Raw genomic sequence first — 6,084 nt, forward strand, 5'->3', positions numbered from 1 at the left:
TATTACCGAACAATTAGGGAGGGCAGGTCTCTTGCCTTCTGACTTCTTCCCCTCCCTTCTACCCATCACACACATGCCCCACCCCAAGCTTTTCCTCTTCTAGGCAACATAACCCTTGCCAAGGCTCAAGATCAGAGGAAGTTTTACTTTGTGTTAGTCTTTGATTCTGAATTAGGGACCTTTACCCAGCATCGGTAGGAACCACCCTCAGGAACCACTTTGTGCTCCCTGGCACGTCCACAGCAATTAGAGCAAAAGGACAGAGGTAAGGACACTCCTGGAGGGAAGGTCCCTCCACCCAGCTTTGGCAGGGTCTCCTGGGATCTCTACCGTTGGCCTTGATACTCACTGTGGCACATGGCTCATTACTCCACCTGCCCCCATTTGCTGAGTTTCTCCTGCCTTTGGTTTCTGTGGGAAAATGGAAGCCCTTGTTCCAAGGTACCCTCAGGGCAGGCACCTCTGCACATTCAGCAAGATTCGTCAATGTCTCACATAGCTGAATCAATATTAGAAAGAGTCCAAGGATTTTGCAGTTTAATATCACTCTCAGAATATCACTGTCAAGTGTTCTAATGTAGGAAAATAAATAAAGGACTAATATGTTCACATATACATGCAAATATATATGTTACTAAATGTACATGCATTGCTCAGGCGGAAGTCATTGGCTCTGTCTCAGGGTCTTCACACTCTCTTTTCCCTCTGCCTGGAAGTTCTCCTCCAGATAGTTTTTCCTGTGACTTGCTCTCTCACTTCAGTCAGGTTTATCCTTCAAAGTGAGGTCTTCCGTAATCAGTCCCTCTAAAATAGCCCTCATCTCCCACCTCTGGCTCTTACTGCTTCTTACTGTGCTCTTTAAATTTATTTCTGAAATAGAATTTATCACTGCCTGACATACACTTACTCACTTCTTATCTTTACCCATGTCCCAGAATGTAAGTTCCCCGAGAGCAGGAATTTTGTATGTCTCTTTTGTTTAAAGATTTTTTTGACGTGGACCATTTTAAAAGTCTTTATTGAATTTGTTACAGTATAGTTTCTGTTGCTGTTGTGTCCTGTCCCACCCTTTGCGAGGGGGCTAGCGCACCAGGCTCCTCTGTCCTCCGGTATCTCCCAGAGTTTGCTCAAATTCATGTCTGGTGATGCTATCTAACCGTCTCATCCTCTGCTGCCCTCTTTTCCTCCTGCTTCTGTTTTATGTTTTGGGTTTTTTTGGCCATACGGCGTGTGGGATCTTAGCTCCCTGACCAGGGATTGAACCCACACAGCCTGCATTGGAAGACGAAGTCTTAACCGCTGAACCACCAGGGAAGTCCCTGTATGTCTTAACTGCTACTATTTTCCAGTGTCCAGAACAGTATCTGGCACAGAGTAGATCCTCAATGCTGTATTATATGGATGAAATGAAATGGAACAAACATGTGTTTGTGTGTCCTCATTCTAATGTTGTTTGGTGACATTAAACAGGAGAGACTGAGATGTCTTTCTAAACTAATCCTATTCGGCTTTGGAAACTTGGTCATTCTGAACCTCTGACCCTACCTCTTGAAAAGACTCCTCCCCAACCTCTTTTGAGTACAGGTGACTCACCCTCTAACTCCAAGGGTCAGCTTATATCCTAGGTACCCCTGACCACTATTTTTGGTTTAAGATGTGGCTCATAACCCAAGTTAGGTGTCAGACAGAGCCCTCCCTGAGATTTTTGCTGGAATGACAAGGGAAAAAATATCTGTCCACTAGTGGTGAGGATTCTATCAGCCCAGAGCAGATGGTGGCTGCCCTTCCACCATGCAGGCAGAACCTGTCTGAGAATAAACCATGCTGAGACTGAAGTAGAGCCCAGAGCGAGAGGGAGTTAGAAAGAAAGAGACTAGTGGATGGTGGCTTGGTTGGTATTATCTGAATCCCCAGATGAAGCCCTGTCCAAGTTCACTGTACCATTGGGTTATGTGTATGATTCACTTCTCTTTGAGCATGGTCTGAATTGGGTTTCTATCATGAGTAAGCAGAAACCAAAACAAGGGAATTTGCTGGTGGTGCAGTGGTTAGGACTCAGTGCTGTCACTACTGGGGCCTGGGTGCGATCCCTGGTCGGGACACTAAGATTTCTGCAAAACTCAAGGGGAAGCCAAAAAAAAAAAAAAAATCTAATGCCCATTTTGCTGTATAATTTCTATTACATCAATTTTCATTTGTTTACTAAATGGCACATGCAGGTTTTTACCTAAAACTTTTGAACATTTCTATAGCTTACAAAATAATCTTGTATATATGTATCACTTAATTTTAGCACAAGTATGTGAGATTGGGTAGAGATTATTCTTTTGGTTGGCTAGACTGAAGCTCAGAGAAATCAAGGAATTTACCCAATAACAAACAGCTAATAAATGTTAGAGCAAGAACTCTAAGTAGGTCTTTGGCTCTAAATCTAAGGCCTATTCTATGGCTTCTCAGCTACTTAAGTAACTGTAGACTTTCTTTCTGAATTTCTTTTTTGTTTCTCTATTTTGAAAAATTAAAAAAAATTTTTTTTTTTTAACCACGTTCTGTAGCTTGTGGGATCTTAGCTTCCCAACCAAGGATTGAACCCACACCTTTGGCACTGAAAGCACCAAGTCCTAACCACTGGACCACTAGGGAACATCCCCCTTTTTTTGGTCTCTCTTAATAGAAGAGACGCTCTTTTAGAGATAGGACATTGCTCTTCACCTTGAGTCTTTTAATCCCTAGGGCAGCTCCCTGCAATAAGTGGGGCTCAGGGTGGAGGGTTCATTCTCACTGAATGCAAGGGGAGAGTTTGCTAGGTCTGTTCTCTCATCAAGGAGTTTGTAATCGGGCGCTGAAATAATGCATATGGATCACAATGGTGTTTTTCCACTTTTTTGGACTGCTACAGTAAGAAAAATATTTTACATTAACCCAGTATACACACACATATTATTAAAATAAAGTTTCACAAAATAATACCTACTTTAGTGCTTGTGACATTCTCTGATATTTCCTATTCCATTTTTTTTTTTACAAATTCTAATTGTGACACACTGAGTTGATTTCATAATCCAATAATGTATTGAGACTGAAAAGCATTATTATAGGTCACATACGTATAAAGTCAAATCCAAGCTAAAGTTCACATCCCATGAGAGTCAGGAAAGGGTTTAAAGGGTGGGTGGCATTTGAGTTATATCTTGAAAAATGGACAAGATTTCAGTACTAGAAGCACAGGTGGAAGTAACAATAGGAGTCAAGCTGCAGGGTCAGGCAAGCTCAGGGTGTGTTCAGAACGGAGAGAATATGATATTCAACTGGAATGAAAGTTTTGCACAGTGGAGAGGTGAGAGATGGGGTGGAAAGAAGGCTGGAACCATGGCATGGGAAACCTTGAATGTCAGCTGAAAAGTCTATTCTTTATTTAAATTTGATAATGTGGGCAAAACATCTTCCACAAGGCACTCAGTCAACCTGTGCTCCCTTCCCCTTCTTTCTCCTTTACTCCATAGGCAGTAGGGAGCCTTTGGTAGTTTCTACGTGGGGAAGAGAAATGATCAGATTTACCAGGAGGATATGAGGTCATTGAGGTCAGAGCAGTGGAGGCCTAAGCAGGAAGGTGACAGCTGAAATAGAAAGACAGGAGCACCTGACCTGGGCAGATAGGCTATAGTCATGAGCATCGTGTGATGAGATGATGAGGAATCAAGAGAGCTTTTCATTGCCAAAATTCCAGAAGCTGCAAATACAGGGAAATTGCTGGAACAAGATGGTGTGAGGAGAGAGGAGGATAGCTTGGGGTGCAGCAACGTTGACTTTCCAGCTGGATGTCCAGGGGAAGAGACAGAGGTGGCTGTATTTTGGGGGAGGAGGCTACAGAGACTAACCCTCGGGAGTCATCCTCAGGAAGGTGAAATGCTTCTGGGGCTTTGAAGCAATGCTGCCAGTCTTGGAGTCTTCCCTAAGGCAGTGAGAGTGCCCAGGACAAAGTCCTGGCCCTGACAGAGGATTCTAGATAAAGAAATAGGCAAAGCAACTCCATGGGCTAATGCTACGGGAAAGGGAAGAATATAGTATAGGGTGACACAGAAGACACACTTCACTCAGAGACTGGAATTACAGAGGGTGTTCTGGAGGAAGGAACACCTATTTATTTATTTGGCTGTGCCAAGCCTTATTGCAGCATGTAGGATCTTTAGCTGTGGCATGTGGAAACTAGTTCCCTGACCAGAGATGGAACCTGGGTTCCCTGCATTGGGAGCCTAGAGGCCCAGCCACTGGACTACCAGGGAAATCCCTGCTAGAGGAAGGAATATCTAAAGCGAGGCATCAGAAACTTCCCTAGTGGTTCAGTGAATAATAATCCACCTGCCAATGGAGGGGACACAGTTTCGAGCCCTGGTCCCGGAAGATTCTACATGCTGCTGAGCAACTAAGTCCGTGTAGCACAACTTCTGAGACCGAGCTCTCGAGCCAGAGAGTCGCAACTACTGAGCCCACGTGATGCAGCTACTGGAGACTGTGGGCCTGGAGTCTGTGCTCCGCAACAAGAGAAGCTACCGCAATGAGAAACCCGTGCACTGCAATGAAGAGCAGCCTCTGCTCAACGCAGCTAGAGAAAGCCCATGCACAGTAATGAAGACCCATGCAAACAAACACACAAAAAGAGTAACTGGGCTTTCCTGGTGGCTCAGTGGGAAAGAATCTGCCTGCCAGTGCAGGAGGCACGGGTTTGATCCCTGGTCCGGGAAGATCCCACGTGCCACGGAGCAACTAAGGCCATGTACCACAACTATTGAGCGCTGGAACCCAGGAGCTGCAAACCCTAGAGGCTGTGCTCTGCAACAAGAGAAGCCACAGCAATGAGAAGCCTGCGCACCGCAGCTAGAGGGTAGCCCCCACCCTCCACAACCAGAGAAAGGGCCGTGCAGCAACGAAGACCCAGCACAGCTAAAAATAAAACAAATAGAAAAATAAAAATATTTTTTTAAAAAGTAAAGTGAGACATGAATGGTGAGTAGGAGTTAGTCAGAGGATGGGCAGAGCCAGAATGCTGTAACATAGACACAATATGTGAAAAGACAGGGAGGTAAAAGAGAGCGTCGGTGCATTTGGGGAGCAAAAAATATAGGGAGTATCCTTGTGAGGCTGGTATCATACTCAGTTCAGACAAAGAAATGAAACAAAGTTTTAATAATTTATCCACGATATCTCAGTTGGCTTGACCTGGTATCCTGGTCTATTTTACCCTTAAGAGGCTGTTCTTACTCTCACTGCCCCATGAGTATCTCTAATGCTGAGGGGGTCCCCAGTATTATCACACTGAAACTCCAGACAGATTGCTGAGAATTAGAAGAGGATGAAAGGAGTGAACCTAAGGAATGCCTACATGTAAGAAGTAGGAGGAAGAAAAGTCCCAGTGAAGGTAGGAGAGACAATTCAAACAGAACAACTCAAACAGTACAGTGTGATGGAAGCCAAAGAGAGAGTTGTAAGAGGAATGGTATCACATTCCAAAGATGGAGAGAGTTGTCGAGTTAGTGGTTTCTGACCCTACTTGGCAATGATCTCATTTAGCTAATGAGAATGTAATTTCTAGGGGAGAATTACAAAAGGACAGAAAAAAATGAGTGTTAAGGAAGTAGAGGAGTGAAGACCACTTTTGCAGATACGTTAATTTCTGGATACAGGAAGTCCTAAGAAGCACAGCCAAGCTTTTTGCAGTGGCAGTATTGTAACCAATGAGGTTTATCCGAGGCACAATTATCACTAATTGAAGAAAATAAATAAATAAAAAGAAGGGAAGCCAACTTCGAGATAGAGGCAGTCTGTTATTAGGAAGTGATCTTGGGATAGACACTAAGGGAAGGGAAGGAAGCAGTCTGCAGTAGAGAAGTTGAGCTGTGATGTAGGATAAAGGCTGAGCAGATCATCAGAGCTGTCCCTGGTTGGGGTGAGAGGGGTGAATCTTCACCTTCCCACATAGATCAGTCATTTGATGTGGGCTGCCTAAGAAAGGGGTAAGACATGACTCTCGAGGCCAGTAGCATTCTCATTCCAAACAGAAGAGTTAAGCCCTTCATTCTCAAAGGG

The 6,084-nt window shown here is 44.2% G+C and overlaps 1 pseudogene; it reads left to right on the forward strand.

Annotated features, from left to right (window-relative positions):
- Nucleotides 1-5,703: 5,703 nt before the first annotated feature.
- LOC138079454 (U4 spliceosomal RNA) lies at nucleotides 5,704-5,786 on the forward strand (annotated as a pseudogene).
- The last annotated feature ends 298 nt before the right edge of the window (nucleotides 5,787-6,084 follow it).

The sequence above is a fragment of the Capricornis sumatraensis genome, chromosome 4 (genome assembly GCF_032405125.1).
Source record: "Capricornis sumatraensis isolate serow.1 chromosome 4, serow.2, whole genome shotgun sequence".
Lineage (NCBI taxonomy): Eukaryota > Metazoa > Chordata > Mammalia > Artiodactyla > Bovidae > Capricornis > Capricornis sumatraensis.